This window comes from Rhinolophus sinicus, chromosome 4, assembly GCF_057876585.1.
Source record: "Rhinolophus sinicus isolate RSI-liver-muscle chromosome 4, RSI-T2T, whole genome shotgun sequence".
Classification (NCBI taxonomy): domain Eukaryota; kingdom Metazoa; phylum Chordata; class Mammalia; order Chiroptera; family Rhinolophidae; genus Rhinolophus; species Rhinolophus sinicus.
The window spans coordinates 102,634,056-102,653,622 of record NC_142504.1 but is presented as its reverse complement, the minus strand read 5'-3'; the positions used below and the strand labels follow the sequence as shown (position 1 = coordinate 102,653,622).

Below are 19,567 nucleotides of genomic sequence, written 5' to 3'. Positions count from 1 at the left end.
ATATATAAGACCCAGTCTTATGTAATATGTAAAATATAATATAATGTAATATAATATAATACTGGGTCTTATATTAATTTTTGCTCCAAAAAACACATTAGAGCTGATTGTCTGGCTAGATCTTATTTAGGGAAACACAGTACCCCTTCAACCCCCCACTCCTTATCACCCCACACTATGCCATGAAATATATATATATTTTTATATTTATACATATTTTATTCAATAGATGTTTTCCAGAATGCATTACATTCTGGTAAGGTATTGCCAGTAATCTGCATAAACTCATATTATTTCAGATAAATTAAATTGCATCTCCATTTAATTGTACTTGTTATATATAAAACTGAATCAAAATTTTTGTTTGTTCTTCTTAATTTTAAAAATAGGGAAATTGAATTGTTTATCTTTTATAAACTATGATGGCTAAAATATTTTTCCCTCAGTTTGTTGACGTCTTCAGTTTTTTTCCCTATAGGTCAGCAGCCTGTTCTTACTTAAATGTCTCCTTATCTAGAGTCCATGGAAATATTGTTCATTTATTTATGAATAAGTTCCATTTAATTTTTCCCATTTAATCTTTTCACAATACGAAGGCCCAAGACTCAATCTAAGAATCTCTATACAAAAATTTCTAGTTTACAAAACAGCCACAGACACTGATTTTTATAAATTATGACAAGAGCTGGGTTAATATTCAAACCAGTACAAAACCAGGAATTTTCAGCTCAAGAATTTGGGTATTGACAATTAATCCATAAAATATATATGGGAAGGTTTAAATGAGTTTATAAGCTTTGGCTGAATCTTTTGGTTTTTTTCTTCATATTTCTTTATTCATTACAGTATTTGAACTTATGCTTTGTACCTTCCTCCAAATCTTACCAGAAAATTCTCAGCACCAGTGGTAGAATGAATTCATAAATAAAAATGAGCGTGGATATGTAAGAGTCAAGACTCAGAGGGACAGCTTCAGGTATATCTAAACTCATAATCAACATATTTCTAATTAACATCATGTGCTTAACGCGTGGTCAGGAATGGGTTGGAGACCCCAGCTTGCCTCATTCTGGGCTGCCACATGTGGATTGTCCAAACCATAGGTAAATGCAGATGTCCTCTTTCTACAGTTACTTTAGAGGCACCGAAACAGCACTCTGCTCAAACATATTACCCCCTCCAATTTGTCAGAGGATTGGGTAGTTCCACCCTTACAATAATTTCATCTGGAGCTCTTTAAGAATGTCAATGTCCGTACATGTTGTGATAGCAGCACATTGTATGTCAGTGTCCCAGCATTACACAAACTTTAGATCCCTGCAGAAATCCTTCATAGAACAACAGAGAAAAAGCGTTAGTGCCTCAGGGTTTGTTATTGTCAATATAAAGGTAATCCTATCAGGTCCATTTCTACATCATTTATAAAACTACAATTAGAAACATTACCCATTATGTGCTTTGTGCCATAGTTACTCTTACAATAGAAAAATAGGAAAAAAAAGTCTCTCTCCCAATAAATTGATATACTTTCTTTAATCTGATAGGAAAAACTATCATACCTATGGTATTATTATTATTATTATTATTATTATTATTTATATTTTTGTTTTTTGCCTCTGTTGCCCAGAAGGTCAAAATTCAGTTTTTTGCTTAAACGTAATAGGCATCAAAGATTCTCTGGCTAAACTACTTTACCTCTTGGTCCTTCTGGACTACATGACTCTGTTTTTCCTTGTTTTTCATTCTTTCTTTAGCTACTTGAATCCATTTTTATCTCTAACTAAACTACTGCAAACACTTTCATGGGAGGAAGTAAACACAGTTGATTCTTGTTGCTCATGGCAGTTTTGTGTTATAAAGATACTGCAAACATTGAATCACGGAATATTGTGCTCCCAGTGGAAATACGGGGTGTAGTTTCTGTGAGCCTCTGGTCATAATATTTTCAGCAACTGATCAATAGAAACTGTATATGTCTTTCTGTGTAAAAACATATATGTAATATATGTTGTTGATTCCTGAGCATTGAGTTCATAGCCAAGAACACTGTAAGTCACGTATTTTCTCAACGCACATTGCCGCCCTTTTGCACTTAGGAACACTAGACAGCACTTCAGCACTACATTTGGGGCCATTTTAAACAGAAAAACTTCCACAAAAATGCAAAAAATGTGGCACTAAGTAAACCGTGAAAAGGACACGTGTGTACAGTGTGAGAGCTGAAACAAGAAAGTAGGGTGTCCACTTGTTTGGCCTCCGATGTGCACATCAGGAAACTCAAAATTTTTCCTGTTTCCATGCCTGTCTGTGGATGACCACAATACATCAGGGGTATTGATGTGGGGGCTGCAAATGAATTTTAACCAGTAGGCAAATTCACAAGTACACAATCAGCAAATCATCAGTACTGATTGTATGGTTTCCCAAAATGAACACTATTATATTTGGGCCAATTAGCACATTAGCAAAAATTAGAATATCAGATTATTAAGCAGAAGGGAGGGCCCTGAGGGAATGGAACTTGGGACAGGTACACTTTGATAACCTTGTGGAAATGTGAGAAAGGTCAGAGCAAAGGCAAGAGGAGCAGATCCCAGGGGAGTCCCATAAAAGACTCAGGTCCCTGGGGAAAGGAAAAGAGAAAATGGGTGAGCCTGAAAAGGAGAGAGTATTAACTTATTTTACAATTTTACTTTTTTCCTATTGCAGTGACCCTTTTATTATATCCATTGTCGCTTAATGAGGGAAATTCAGAGGGACTTTTTTATTCCTTCAATAGATTACTACCCTAAACTTAGAAAAATGCATCAGACTATATAACCAAATATTATGACGCTAATATGTCTGAAGGAAAAGTAGCCTAATACATAATGAGTTAATTTTGGCCAAATTGTTAGTAAAACTTATAACACCAGGTTCTGAGGGGAAACTCTTCTTTATAGAGTTGAAGATGAAAAACATTATTAAACCTGGAATAGCCATTCCACTTCTGCTACACCGCCATATTCACAGCAGCATCAACACAACAACATACACTAGGCAAAGACTGGTAGAAAGCAGGTTGGGAAAGACACATGTGAGTTTTGTAGCGCTAGTAGTGAAGCAAATCAGTCCATTCAACTAGGATGCTGCACATAGTAGGTCCTCCAGTGATTAACTAGGTAAGAAGTAGCCCTAAATTAAAATTAGCTCATAAAGTGAACTCAGTCTAATTTTCTGTCTGTACTTGGCTTATCACCAACATTAATTCACTCTCTTGGATCTTTCATACAGTGAAAATTATTGGAATTATCAACACCACAGAGCTCTGTAGATATTTTAATGCAAGGCTTTTTGTCATGGTTGTTGGCTAATTCAACGTCTTTTCCCACAAAGTTATTTCCTGTGGAGGATATTGATATGTAGATAAACCATAATTGCAACTGAGCTTCACACATGAACCTGGTTTGGTTCTTGGTCACACCCTTGTTATTTCAGACTCCACCCCAATTCCCATGGTCCTCCTCTCCTCTTCACTGAAGCCCTCTCAAGGTTATGGAGTGACTTTTCTTCTAGTCCTGTGGCATTTACATTTCTTGTCCTTCATTTGGTCATGATCCTAAATCTACATGGATGAGCAATTGGCATACAGATTCCCGCAGATGAGGAATGGATGCCCTAATAGTCATGGTTTTAAAAATTATTTTAATCTTGATTACCTGAAAGTGAAGACAAATATATAGCTCCAGTTTGGTCAAAGTGTATAGAATTTGAAGAACTATTTCAAAGAAGACTTCATCATTCACATTTTATATTTCAGAAGAATAGAAATAATCCTCTTACACCATATGATATTTTAAAGTGTTAGAATCAAGTAAATTGAGTTGAGGGTTAGAATGTGTCTGATTTATTTTTCCTTTTTTTGTTAAAGGTTATTGGGGTGACAATGGTTAGTAAAGTTACATAGGTTTCAGGTGTGCAATTCTGTAATACATCATCTATATATCACATTGTAAGTCAGTTAGCTCTGCTTTATATTTTAATAGTTTGACATTGATCACCTGGCCCAGCTGACATGTAGTAGGTACAAGCCAGTATGGCTTAAATGTTCCTGATCTTCCGATTGGTCAGCAGGTCCCATGCTGGTTTTTTGCTATCACCCCTGGCTCCTGGGGAATCAGGACAGCAAACAGGAGGGATGGTTGCAAAAACATCTCCGGCCTATTTTTTAAACCACTTTCAGGAGCAAGCTCTCCTAAAAGAGAGTCAGAAGTGTCTTTCTGATACAGGATAGTTTACAACTGCTAACACAAAGGAGTGAATTTTTTGAAAATCTAAGGGTATAGGGATGCTATTAACGTAAAGCTTTAAAATATGTCAACTGTACATGGCGCTAATTTATTTTAGTGCCTTCCTGAACCTCGGTCATCAGCAAAAGTTTTACCACAAACTCCAGTCGGTTATGTTACTTGTTGACACAATACCCAGTGACAATGGTACAAGTAAATTTGAAGGTCGGTGATTGACTTTAGAGAGGTTGAGAGTTTCTCCTCATTCAAAATTATTACAAATGCACAAATTCAAGACACAACAAATATTGTTGTATGAAACTAGCAACTCTAAGGTGAAATTATTAGTTGCAGTAGCCTTCCAAACTAAGAATATTTTTAATAGGTATTTTTGCTCTTAAAGGTAAAGAAAGATAAAAACTAATGGCAACGACATCTTGAAATATATTGCAGTTAATATTCTGAATTCTGTTTTGACCCACAGGACAAACGAATTCTACCTATCCTATTGCTATATTCCCAATGGTTTCTTTCTTTGTCTTTCTTGATATTATCATCTAAGCTTTGATGGACTTGAAAATGTTCTGATAAACTATGTTATGCTTAAAAAATTAGTTGCAAATATCTATCCAATTTTTCTTTTACACATAAAGTTTTACAGAAATCTTCTTCTGAAAAATAGTTCAAAAAAACCTTGGGTCCTTGAAAAGAGACCAGAAATTATTTCAGGTCATTTGATCAAGTGTTCTAGTATTCATAGTTCTACAAAGAAAAGCCCATAAAAATCTTTCCAAAAATTTCAGTAGTCACCTAACCCCTTACGGTAAAACAAAGAAGAAAATATTTATATATCCCTTCTTACAAACAAGTGGGTAAGCCACTTCCATGTCAGTTTTCTAATTTTCTCTGACTTAAAATAAAGTATTGTTTGGAAATAAGCCAAGTGCAGATAGAGAACCAGGACTAAATTTTCCCGTGATGAACTAGTTTTATTTTAGGGCTCTATCTGACACAGCAGTCTTCTGCCGTTAGACATCTGGCCTACCTTGTTCTTGACAACACCGCCAAATTTGTTTAAATGGCAAACGCTGGACTCCATTTTGCTTACTATAATCAATTACACATGTTTTTGTCTGTAAGGAAAGTCAAACTGTTATCTCTTTGTAATTCCTGTGAAGTGCCTAAATACTCGATTTGGAACCATTTTATCCTAAGTGTTAATAATAAGTGTGGTTTTCCAGGCTGGTAGGCTGAAGTATACTGGTGTCTGTTTCTTTTCTTTTTTTAAATTTTATTGGGGAATATTGGGGAATAGTGTGTTTCTCCAGGGGCCATCAGCTCCAAGTCATTGTCCTTCAATCTAGTTGTGGAGGGCGCAGCTCACTGTCCCATGTGGGAATCAAACCCGCAACCCTGTTGTTCAGAGCTCGTGCTCTAACCAACTGAGCCATCCAGCCTCCCCTACTGGTGTCTATTTCTGATGGTAACAACTCAGAGGGCAGTAATGCTGTTAAGAATTACTCTAAAATTACTGAGATCCAAATACTCAAGTGATTTTTTATATCAAGTATCTATGAGGTTGGCCATTTAGTTTGCAACAGTGGACCTGGACCTTTGTAGAGAAATGAGTTGTTTATAAGTCTACCTCTTATACTAGCAATTGGCTGAGGTTAGCTAAGAAAAACGCCAGCACTCCTGATAGAAAAATGTTCAGTCAGTTTGATGAGTTAATATTACTTTAGTCTATGGGCTAACGACAATGTCTGCCAGTTTACCAAGTCTACTTATATATACTGATAATGTTCATCCATGAGACAGGAAACTGAGAACTTAAACTATCAAAGATACACAATCCAGTGTAGTGGATAATATTGGTGAGCAAGCCTCAAACTCCAAGAAAGGACCAATTCCCTTTCTGAGGATGGACTTAAGAGACTCTATAAAAAGGATATGTTTTCTACAAAGGAATATGACCATATTTTCAGAAGCAGGGATTTGAATCCTTATCTAACCTAGAATCTGCCCTGGTAATGGAAGATTTTAAGTGGTGGCTGCTCCAGAAATTCCAGACCATAGTGCCACCATCCATATGGGCTACATCAGCTCTAACTGATAAAGTTCTTTTTGCCCCAAACTGTTCCCATACAAATCTATTCGTAAGCCTGGAACTTCTAACATTCGGTATGCATTTGGATCTTTGCTACATGTTATAAAGCAAAACGCTTACTGAGAAGAGTAATTTGTTAGTTGTTTTCAGTCATAGCTACTTTAGCAGAAATTAATTCATCAGAAAGACTGGTCAACAAGTCTTTGATTTTCCAGCTTGGTAGTAAAAAATTGGTACCAAACAAGGTAGAAAAATATCAAAAGAGAAAAGTGGGCTCTGAGATAAAGTTCTGAGAGAAATCAATTTTACCCTAGACTTGTACTAAAAAGAAAGTTCTTTACTTGACTGTGAATAAATGTCAAACAAACAAACAAAAAAAAGACTCAAGGAGACAATCTTACTTCCATGATAAAGTAGACATACAATAAAATTATTTGCCCAGGCAGGAGTTTTGGGACCCCAGGGAATGTTTGGCCTTATAAAAAGCTTCATTATTTCCAATTACATCGCAGAAACTGAGGATATATCATTTCTCTAAAAAGTCTACAAAAAAGCATCTTTTGTTCCTTCCCTAATAGAGCTTCATAGCACAAGCAATCTTAAGAATGATATGGATTTACTTATAGACACCATTGCCCTCGTATAAATGTAGTCCTGTAAATTCACCACTGCAATGGATATCATAAAAATATTCACTCTCCTCTTTAATTCTAGTAACGATTTATTTTAGATTCAGTTAAACAGAGTAATTTTAAATGGGAAGTAAGTGAAATTTTCTACTTAAAAAACAAAAGATATTATTCAAGGTCTAGTTTACTCCTTAGACTTCTCTTAATTAGTGCTAGATTACATACATGCTGTCAGTATCTGGGGGTGCTAGATAATACATCAGGCCAAGAGGAAGACCCTAAGTAGACAAAAGCTTTTACTTTTTGCCTTTATATAGCCTATCCTTGAGGCCCTATGGTTTGGCAAAGACCTCTCTGTCTGCCTGGATCATTTAGTTCAATTTTGCCTTTATATCATTCCTTTAGGAGCTTAGTTTCTTGTAACACAATTGCCAAAATCATTATTATGGCAACTGTGTTAGTTTCTTGCAATTGTGTTACAAGAAACTAAACTCATAAAGATTATGTCTAGAATGGGAGAAGTGTTTGTTTACTTTAGCCTTCTTTCATCTTTTTCATACCTTGGCATATATACTCTATGAATGTCCTGAAATCTCTACAAGTTATATGTAAAAAATCATTCCAAACTGGAAGCCTTTGTAAGAAAAGCAGAATTTGCAAAACTGGGCCCATCAGAAGGAAAATTATCAAACTTTCGATCTTCTTTCGCAATGGCCTAGATCCAAAAATTGGTGCATTCAATGAATACATTCTTTCGGTGATAATATTTCAAAGCTGGAAATGATGGTGCTTGTTGTCAGTCTTTAATCAAGAACTTATTATCAATGCAGATTTTCACTCCTAACAACCATATCAAAGAGTCGTAATTTACAGTGATCATAAGTTATAGGAGGACTTTTTTGTATGCGTTAATGATATTTCTGCTTTTTTCTTCATATTATTATTATTATAATACTCCTACACAAGTCCAAATACTCTGCAAAACAAGACATGTGTGCCCATTATATTAACTTGCCTATAGACAAACCTCAAACAAGAAAAAACATATTTTTCAAGAGAATATGAAATACTGATGTAGAGGGATAATTTAGAAGATTCACAGTTAGATAATAGCTTAGTGAGTAACATAAGTAATCAAATGCGTTAGGAAAAATGTTCAAAAGAACTATAGTCAACATGGTTCTAATTAGAAATCCTGACTGAGAAATTTCTAGACGTGGATTATGTGTCTAACTCACAGGTGAGTCATTAAATGTTTTTTTTAGGATTTTGCTTCTCCATCTATAATAATCAGAACACAAATAACTGGGCTATTGGCATATTATAAGACGCTTTTATGAAAAACACATTTGTTCAGAACTACATGTCTGAAATGATGCATCCATAACAAAGAATGCTTTAACCCCCTGGAATCCAGAAGGAACACAGAGAGAACACTTCAACTGGACAAGCAGACATGCAGAATGTTCTTATACTGATTCCTTAATGATCAGAAATATTAGCAACGGAGAGGGAGAGACAATCAAATGGTTGTATAAAGAATGCTTGTAAATGTAATAAGATATTCCCCAGACGTTTTAAAACAGTGACCTGGAAGGCGAATTACCCTGGGAATGGAGATGAAGTGGGAAGAGGAGTGAGGAGAGAGAATAACTTTCCCTAAACTTAGTCAATCACTTGGCATATACTTACAGGTCCATCACTTTACAGTATTTTACATTTCATTAGAAATACGGTGTTTCCCCCCAAATAAGACCTAGCCAGACAATCAACTGTATGTAATGCGTCCTTTGGAGCAAAAATTAATATAAGACCCAGTCTTATTTCACTATAAGACTATAAGACTTAGTTCACTATATGACTGGGTATATAATATAATATAATATAATATAATATAATATAATATAATACCAGGTTTTATATTATTTTTTGCTTCAAAAGATGCATTAGAGCTGATTGTCCAGCTAGGTCTTATTTTCGGGAAACATGGTAGCAGAAGGAATCATTACAAGAGAATTAGTCTTCAATTCCTTTAGACCATTGCATTACATTTTTTATGCATTGGTAAGTTGATCTTAAAAGTGTCATAAGTTCAGTCATAGCAGAACTAGAACAAAGCTACTGAGTAAAATGAAGAGAATGGGAGTTAGTCTGTTCTTAAATTAATATGGGCTGGGGAGCAGTTATTAAGGCGTGATAGTAATGAGCCCAAATCCATAGATTCAATCATTTTAAGAATCTGTTAGGTTTTCCATTCTATGGTACCAGAACACACTCCTACTGAGGTATGACTTGTCATTTTCACAGGGCAGCTGGGAGAGAATATGGGTGAACAAAATTACAGGGAAAGAAAAGTGATCACCCCACAATAAAGGATAAATGAAGTCATAGTCATAAACTAAGCGCTATCAGCTTATTTAATAAATCCTCCCAATTTAACAATAATAATAACGATTAACACACATAATTAGATACAACCTTACATTTCCCCTAAGTCACTATTACCAATCTGATTTCTCCTAGGATGTTTAGATTCTGGAAGCCATTGTCCTGAACAAGTCCAACTGAATGACCACAAGTACCCCAAACACAGTATGTCTTCTTCCCTCAATATGCTTCATGTTTTCTATACCTCTTTGCAATTTGGGGGACCACTACTCATCCATCTATTGCCTCCTTTAACCAGCAATGAGATGTTATAAAAATTTTTCTTTTTTCCCAATGCCACTCGTTAACAATTTCTCTAATCTGACTTTTCTTCTCTAATCTTACAATCACTGACCTAATTTCAGACATTTTTCATTTCCTACTCCTAAATGATCTCTCTAGTGTTAGCTCCCTTAAATTTATCTTTCTCCTTATTACCACAATACAGTATTTAAACCACTAATTTTACCAGTTTACACTGAAATTATCTGCTCATGTTTCTCTCTACTTTACCAGATTATAAATTCTTCAAGAGCAGGAACTAGGTCTTATTCATCTTTACAACCAAAGTGCCAAATATGATGCTGATACATAAAAGGCACTTAATGAATTTTTTAATAAAAATTAAGATGTATAAAAATTATACCAGAGATGAAATTGCTACTATCAATTTTAATACGGTGAGCAGATCTTTTATTATAATAAATAACGTTGTCAATTTTAACATAACTAGCTCAACATATTCTAAAGTTCATGCTATCCAGGTAGAATGTATACTCTCCAAAGGATGTCAGTAATTTGGGGGTTTCTTATTTTCATCTTTTGGATCAAGTGACCATGCACAATAACATGATTATCGTAGATAGGACTAATTATGAAGCAGTTTTGAGCTATTTCTTTAACCTCCTATTCAAATTTCCACATTTTTAAAAACATGTGTCCTGAAAAATAAAAATGTTACTGTTGGTTATAAAATATGATGATGCCAACAAAACATTTTTCTTTAAATATATAGTTAACATTTATGAATTTGAATTGTTCCTTTTCTTTTTCGAAGTAGTTCTCTGTTCTCAAGGTGCGTATCCCTGTAGGTGTATAAATATTTACTATATTGATTTTAAGAATCAACATTACTACTCTAGACTAAAGACCCCATGTTTCAAGGCTCTATTTCATTAAAATCACCTAAATCCAACACCTTCCGTGAACTAAAGGATAGGAAACTAGTTTCTGGTTCCCTGGGCCTCATGCATGAGTTTACTTTACAAGTCAAATGGGAGTGAAAACCTGTAGGAAGTTAGAACCATGAAAACCACACTTGACTGGAAAATCTACTGGGAACCAGGAGGAAGAATATTATAATTCAAGGCAAATTCATCTTCACAGCAACTCAGTTATTATCATATTGTTGTTTTACGGAGAAAACCACAACATAGAACTCAGAGAGATCCTCACAGCTTGCACTGGAAACATATGCACACCAGGCTTTCTTCAAATCTGCAGAGGAGACCAAACCCTCACAGGCCAGCGTAACTTTCGCTGTTAGAGTTAAAAACACACTGAACAAGGGTCCTGACACTCCATTTTTCAACTGGCCCTCATCTTTAACCAGGAATACTCTTTTTAATCTCAAGCAGAATGAATTCTCATCAAGTATGTAAATTCCTGGGGTGGGGAGAGTACACCGCAATTAAGGAGGTACCCAGGAGCAGTGCAGTACTGAGTTATGCATTCTACTTTAGTTTGCTTGGTTTTTCTAGTAGATAAGTGAAAAATTAAAATCTAACAAGGGAGATTGGGGAAATTGTATAGGTTGATATCAAAATAACTAGCACCTGATAATGGTCTAAAAAGGTCTGGAGAGATAAGCAAACCCTAAATTGCTCATTTCATTTTATGAGAAATTTAATAAAATGCTCTACTACGCCATCTTCATTGACTAGCATCTCATTTCCCACTAAAGCTTAAGGAACAGGTCTTTCTCACATCACGTTCTATTTATTTATGCCTGTTTCATTATGTCTTAACTCTCAGTTATGAAAACCAGAATGTGTTCATTAAAGTGATTTTTTTCCTAAGATGTTTTGCAGTGTTGTTTTCTGTATTGTTTCTAGTAGAAGCTTTTACCTCCAAAACTGAGAGGCTGCATTTGACAACAGTTATTCCCAACCTTAGGAAGATTGAACTCAGAGATTGAATGGGGGAGGGATACTAGGAACAGAACCTGGTTATAATAGGTTCCGCATAGTTAGTTGTGGTATCTATCTTGAGTTCACTGAAAGAATTAAGAAATTAGTAAATGGGTTGCATTGTTCCTGCATTTCCCAGCAGTTGGGAGAAAACTTCAGAAAATCAGAGGCACAAAGTCAGTCCAAGGAGGCATCTGAGTCGATATGCAGAAGCTCTCGATCTTGGAAAAGGTTTCCCCTTTTTATTTTTAAGCACTAAGAGATGCCTAGTTTATCTTTTCCTCTTTGAAAAATGTTAATTGTGTTCCATATTTGAAATATTTTGACATGTCCAGAAACATTTATCAACATTACATTTGAGAAGAGCATATTCTGAACAAAAGACCATGAGAACTGAGTAATTATTTTAACAAACTTTTGAGGCTTTGAGGTCCTTGCCTAAGTTCAATTGGACAAATAGAATACAAAGCAATTCTGCTTTTTCTAGTTATTTTTGTTCTGGTGTATCCCTTAGGTCAGATTTAATACACAGTTTCATTTTTTTCTGAGCAATTTAAAGTAAGAAGAAACAAGAAAACATATTGGGTTGATCCCAAGATCACTATAATTAAAAATAAATTTTTGTGCTACAGAAAGAAGACTAAAAGAAAATCTGTACTTTTCCCCTAAGCCTTTTAAAATAAAATTTTTCCCTTTTATAGCATCTATACATTTCTTTCGTTCTTCTTCTCTCTCTGTGTGTACATATATGTACATCTCTCTCTCTCTCTTTCTCTCCATAGCAAGAATTGTAAATTACCCAGGTATAAAGCTAGACAATAGGGACATTAAAAGAATCAATCTATTCCTTCATTTTTCACACAGGAAAACATCAAGCCTTACAGAGAATGAATGCCATACCCATAGCTATATTATTCAGCACTAGCAGGATTTTATTAGGGATGGATTTCTTAATGGTTTGATGTAAAGCTCACTAATTTATGACATCTAATCTGCCTTCTCTGAAACTATTCCCAAAATTATGTGGGCAAGTCTTGACATCCTTGAATATAGTTTTTCTTACCAAAAAAAATTTTTCTTCCTGTATTTCTGGAGGTTAAACATTTGATTTATAGGGCAGCTACAACTTAATTTACTTTGATCTATGCTATTTCTTATAACTGTATTAACTACGCTTTCACTACACATTATCTCTTAATTTGTGGTCTAAAATATCTATCAAACGTCAAACAAATTGCGTTCTTGTATTTGTAAGATCACAGTATCGGAAGAGAGCTTGAAGGGCATTTAGTCCAACTTCTACTACAAGCTGTCTCTACAGCCAATAAGTGTTGGGGTGCTGCATTTCTTGGTCTTTGGTCTCCGCTTGTCCCTGCAATGACTTCCCAAGTGGTCTCTTCAGTGTCACCTTGTGCTCCTCTCTACCGCCTGCCTTCCACTCTCTAACTCTCCTGTCAGATCACTGAATGCATCCAGCTCTTTCTTAGGTCAGGAACTCAGCAGATGCTTTTGCTCTGTCTGGATTGTTCCCTCTCAAGTGTCCGCCTGACTGGCACCCAGACATCTGTCAGGTCTCAACTGAAACAATGCTTCCTTAGATGGATCCTCTCTACTGCTCCCAATGTTCTTTCCCACTTAAAGAAGTTACTTCCAGTCACAATAACTTCTCAGCCTTCTTTTCTTTTAATTTTCTTTTAGTCTTATCTTATCCTTCCTGGTTTTGAACACTATTTCTTTTCATTGGAAAGAAGAGGGAAGCAATAGACCCTGAGTAAGTCCATTTTCTCTCATATCCACTAACTTCCTTAACTCACTGTTTTGCTCTAAACAACATTAGAAGAATCTTTGGCTCACCTTAGCATTTTTTCCAAACTTCAGGCCACTCTTGGTTTTATTCTTCCTCGTACTATACTTACAGCTCATTTAATACCTTGGTAAGTATTTCTAATTATGTGTTCCTTTATTCATCCATTCTACAAGGCATTTTTAAAAATTGATTTTATTAGAGCCTCTATGTAGCCTCATGAATTTTTCTAGTGGTATCTATCTTGAGATAATAGGAAATGCTATTTTCAAATTTTTAAAAGTTAGTTTATCCGAATTCCTTATTTTTAAGAACTCCATCTCCTATCAACACTGCCAATGATTCCAAATTACCACATGCATTCATCACTTCCCAGTCCTCCTGTCACTCATCATTCTAGCAACATCTGACAAAACTGAACTTTCCCCTTTTTATTAATTACTTCCTGGTTTGGGTTCCCTGACAACATGTTCTTCTGGTTTACCTCCCTTTTCACTGGCTTTTTACTGGCTTCTTCTATGCAAGATCCCTCAGTGTTAGACTAAGCCAGAGCTTGGCCCTGAGGGCCCTACTTTTCTCTCTCTTTCTACTATCGCGCCAGGTGATGTCCTCAAGACTGTGTGGCTCTAAGTAGCATCCACAGGCACATGATTCCCAGCTTTCAATATTTGTCTGTGACTTCTTCCAACTACTCCAGATTCTCATATCCCAAAGGACAGTTTGACATTTCCACTCAGATATATAAAAAGATCTCAAAGGGCTGGACACCAATTCTTTACTTTCCTTTCAAACCTGTTTTTATGCTAGGTTTACCCACCTTAGGAAACAGCGTCACCATCTACCCTGTATTTTTAGTATAAAACCTGGTGATCATTTTGATTTTTCCTTTCCTTCATCCCCACCCCTTATCCAATTAGCCAGCCAGTCCTGTCAGCCCTGCCTTCAAATGTTTCCTGACTCTATCTACTTCTCTTTGGGACCACTGTTTCCTCCCTGTTCTATGCCACTGTCATCTGTGGTCTACTGAAATAGCCTCCTAACTGGTCTCTCTCCTACTCTGCTTGCCTTACAATACATTTTCCTCAAGGAGGCCGTGGTGATCTTTTAAAAAGATGGCCTCCCCAGAGGCTTTTCCTCACCACTGCATCACACAGTCTCCCTCCCCTGCCCAGCTTACGCTCATGATTATACTTTACATTTTTTAATAGCACTGAAACTTGCACAATTACTAATTTATTTATTGGCTTAGGTGTCTAATGGAAGATATTTTAAAACTATGTGTTAAACAGAGTTTTACTCTCATTATTGGTATGTTAGACATATTTTCTACATGGAAGGAGGGCCTGTGAGAAAAGGTTAATGTTTAGAGAACACGAATAATGATTGCAAAGGGCATGAAATAAATTAAGTAATATTCGCAACTCCATTTATGGGGTTTACAATATGGTTTTTATTGTGCTTAGTGATATTGCCACTTCCTACATCTATGTAATAAACTTAAGCTCCATATACACCTAAGAAGGAGTTAAAAAAAAAATCATTCCCCTTTAGCTGCCATCTTTAGAAAGCGACAAATTCATCATGAAAACAACTTGTTTGTCCTGTTTTTAGTGTAATAGTTTTCCTGCATCACAGTATTACAATGGCTTGCTTAAGAGCTGCACTACTGGTCAACCTGCCTTGATGAATCAACTCAAGAAACTGGATTAATTGTGAGCTGAGCATTATGTGAATAGATGGTCTATGTTTTATGCTCCACTGATCTGAAAAGACCAAAAAAAAAAAAAAAAAAAAAAAAAAAAAAAAATCTAGCCAGAAATTTCCCAGAGTGAGGGTGGGAAAAGAGCAGCTTTCTGTTCTGAACCACCTGGAGTTTTGGATAACTTCCACTTCTCTAGAAGAATAGTTAAATACATGAAAAGCAATTCAGAAACCAAAAGATAATTTTAGTATACGTTGGTGTGCCAAGGAGCTGGGTCGATCAATTATTGTAGGATTACCTTCCCTATCAGGTCAAAGATTCCTGTTCCAAAACGAGCCTATGAGAGCGTTGTGGTTTGCCTACATACAGCAGATCCCTTTAATTCTTTCTTGGCAACTATGAGAACTGGCTCCTCCAGTTTCATCTGCAATGTTTTATTTCCCTTTCGAAAGCAATGATGGTAACATTTTATGGGAGGCCATAGTCAGTTCTTACGCAGAAAGCCTCATTAACATTAAACTACTGTCAAGATTACCCTTTTTTGGGCATCCATAAGAATCCCCTCTTGCTTTCAAGAAGGACTGATCCCATCTGGGTAGAAGATTATGCTAGGAAACTGTGAAAAATATTGAGGGAGAATGGCTCTCACTTCCTACTACAATTTGGACTTGATAGTAACTTGAAAATTCAATAAACTTAAACACCTGAGGCTATAATGCTGAAGCCCATCCTTTCTGTTAACTTTTAAAATTTAGAACTATATAACCATGTATATAATATATATTTATAATGTTACTGAATGTGCATGAATGTAACTAAATATTAAAAACAGTACACATTTTTAACCAAATTCATAGCTATTATTATGTTAAATAATAATTTTGTTGCTAATCGTACTGAAACTGTTACTAATTTGGGCTTAATAGTGTACCATTTAAACAACTGGAATCATACTCTTAGCTTTAGATCTTGAAATAAAAAGCTAGCAAACATGTTATAGATGTGACTTTAACCAAAGACAACTTATTCCCAGGAAGGCAGCCTCTCTAGCTTTTGCATTTCACCTGCTTCAATCGTTTTCAGGTAACTAAATAATGTTATTTTGGAAACTAATTTATTATGCCCACTTGAATGAACACACACGCTCACACCGTAACAGCTGCAACACTTGGATGAGAATTTGGAAATAACTGAGCAAAAAATTGGAAGACACAAATAACTTTTGATTTTCTACAGCTGTCTCACCTGAGGACGTGCAAAGAAACGTCCTCTCAGCTGCCTGGCTTGCCTCACTAAATTGCTTCTTAAATGAAACTCTATAAACAATCGTGATTATCATCATTATTATTATTAATGTCTTGGTTGTTTTTTGAGATACAAATGGAAAGAAACTGGCATTGCAGTGCCCAGCTTTGTATCCTAACCAGCTGTTTGAGATGCAGAATACCAAAACAAAGACAGCCAGCTGGAGTTTTCTGATGCCATCCGCCTACACACATCACGTCTTCACTATGATTTCTGTTGAAGCGCGATGTACGGCGCTCACACAACCAGGCTCCGCTCGCCTGTCGGCTGGCCTGCCGCTCCTCATCCACGTCTTACTTCCTTTTCGCAGGCTAGCAGCTGAGAAAACCCTGAGTGGGTGGGTACACATTCCAGCAATAACAGCCCGGCTTCCCCAACTCACCAGCCTGCGAAGTTTCCTTTGCGAGAGGGCTGGGTGTCAGGTTTCAGAGGCTCCCTTCCCCTTTCCCAAGCCCTTGAACTCCTGGGCTTCCACACCAGCAACACGCAGGATCTGCTTTACAGAGCAACCATCATGGGGACAGCTCCTTCGTTTTCCAACCTGTGGCGCTGGATCGGTCCCACGCTGCACTGTCCCCGGCCCCTGCCCGTCAGGACTGCAAGTGGCAGGACTTGTAGCACCACCCCTGAATCCTCCGAGACGCCTGGGTCTGGAAGGTTTGTGTGAGAAGAAGGCGTGTCTCCCAGTCCTAACGCGGATGTGCGGAGCTCACCTCAGGGCAAATCTTGATGGTGACTCAAACGGGCTTGGCTCCTGGTTAAATTCTCCTCTGTGGAGCCTCAAAGCTCGAGCCAGCAGCTCCTTTCTATGTCTTTATTTTCCCGTATTTTCTTTGATATCTCTTACTGAAAGAGCAGAGGGCACTGTGAGAACTGCCTCCAAAACATTGCATTCTCTCCTCCCAGAGGATGTCTCATTAACTAGAGAGAGCAAAGCATTGCCAGTGGAGAACGGAGAAAAGCCTCAGGAAATGAAAGTTGGAAAGCAATCGATGTTTTAAAAGTTAGGATCTATAAATATGAATACATCAATCAGTATGCTAAACGCTAATCTTTGCCTCCTAGTCACTTCAGAGATCAGTAGTTTAGTAAATAGAGATCCAGGCTATGAGATCAAACAAAATCAGGACACACATTCACTGAACAAATATTTAGTACCCACTATGTGGCAGACCCTGTTCTAGACACTTTGCAATCATCCACAGAAGAGATCCTGGTTGGCTCTGTTGAGGTCACGTTTCAGACAGACTGACATCCGTAGTTTACAGACTGATGGTAAAGGTAAGAATCCAGTTATATACATATAATAGCGGCTGATTCATTCCTCTGTGAATAAAGTTAAAAAGTTACAAACCTGTTGCTTGTACTCATTCATGTTGGTAAACAATGAGATGATTTTGCTTAAATTTTGTTATGGGACCCAGTTCTGATAGGGTGCTGCAGAGAATCAGCTAGGAAGCCTCTCCTAGCGGTGGGAGGGATAAACGAAGACCCCAAAACCAAAAGCGAACACAAACAAACACTAGCAAAGAAGTGGAGGAGTATTGGAGAAAACATTCGGTCCCGCGGGAATCTGTTCCTCCAATTGGAAAATATAGAAGAAGTTCTATTTTCTGTGCCTCAATGTCCTTATCTTGAAAATGGGGATAATAAAATGCCTTCTTAGGGTTGTTGTGAGTAAATGAGATCATGTCAGCTAAATGCATAGAACAGTGCCAGCCACAGTAAATTCTATACATGTGTTAGCTATCGTTTTTATTGTGGTAGCACTTATCTACTTCATTCTCCCAAAGTAAGGTCCAATTCATAAAAAAATATTCTGATCCACCAGGAGAAAGTATAGGAGGGTCAGGTTGTAGATTTTCAAAAGACATATGCTGGGAATCTATAATCATGGTAAATCTATTTTGCATCCATCAGCAATATCTAAATATACGACAAGTGTGTGTCCAAGGGCCTGGAGAGAGAGAAAAGAAGGACCGTAACCTTAAATTTATTCCACTGTATGTAGCACATTAATTTAAAATAATTATCTGCGCTATACAATGATAATCTGTGTTGTTCACCTCGTTCATGTGTTCACTTACATTAACCCTAATAGCTATTGTTTCCTGTGTGCAGTAGAGTTTATAAAGCCCTCACCCATAGACCATCTCACTCGACTTTCACAACATTGCTCTGAAATAGGCGAGGCATTTGTTATTTTTTTGGTCCCCATTGTATGAATGAAGGAACTGAGGTTGAGACAATCCCAACAATGTGCCCACAATCATGAGGGTCCATAAACTCACGCCCGCTGATCCCAAAGGCAGGGCTCGCGACAGTCACTACATCATGCTCCCTCACTACTGTTTCTAGAAAAAAATCCTATCATGAGAAAGTCTAACACACACATTTATCACCTGCCCTCTTTGTCAACTTCCTCAGATACGTGTGTCAGCTGCCTTGCAGGGTCAACTCGTGCAGGGACAGTCACTTGCCACCTAAGTCCTGTCTTTCAGATTCTGGGGCTCAGAAGCACTAGAGTTACATAGTGACACTACTCAGCTAGTCCAGAGTGGGAGAATGTTTCTCTCCCTCTGGGAACAGGGATGCTAAGGAGAAGGAGGTGGGAATACAAGAAAGGAATGAGTCTTGGCCTCCTCGTGAAAGCCACTTTGAACAGAGGCAGGGCAGAATGAAAGACCCTGGAAAAACCAGGCGATGGCATTATGTGTCATAATAAAAAAATAAATAAATACCTTCCTGTACCTGGAGTTTCTGTAGCATGAATTAAATAGACATAATTTCTGTCAATAGGCTTGTCCTTCAATAAATACAGCACTGAGGTCAACAGACATAAAAGTACATGGGAAAATTCTAGTGGAAAATGGCAAATTGATCACATGTGTTTCTGCTCCCCTTCCTCAAACTCCTCTCACACAAGAATAAGTGATTTAAATATATATAAATCATAAAGACAAATAAAAGGGAGAGGAGACATAAAAAGACAAAATAACCTGTAATCGATGGTGGGAAGAACCTAAGTCAGGTGGAGGCTGGGTAACTGGTTTGGAAGAGAAGAGTTAAACCATTTGTAAGCCTGTAGGAGGGGTTATGGATAAGAAGCAAGACAATTCTCTGTGCATAACCCAGG

General features: G+C 36.9%; 1 protein-coding gene across 2 annotated transcripts in view; it reads right to left on the bottom strand.

The window, feature by feature from the left end:
• RAB27B (RAB27B, member RAS oncogene family) overlaps nucleotides 1-19,567 on the bottom strand; it is a 127,174-nt gene that overhangs the window by 38,276 nt on the left and 69,331 nt on the right. The window contains exon 1 of one of the 2 annotated variants that reach the window (XM_019721997.3): nucleotides 16,814-16,951. The exons of the other annotated variant lie outside the window; for it this stretch is intronic. The gene's annotated coding sequence lies outside the window, so the exon portion shown is untranslated. Of the gene's footprint in view, nucleotides 1-16,813; nucleotides 16,952-19,567 lie in introns of those variants that run through there. 2 annotated transcript variants of the gene reach the window in all.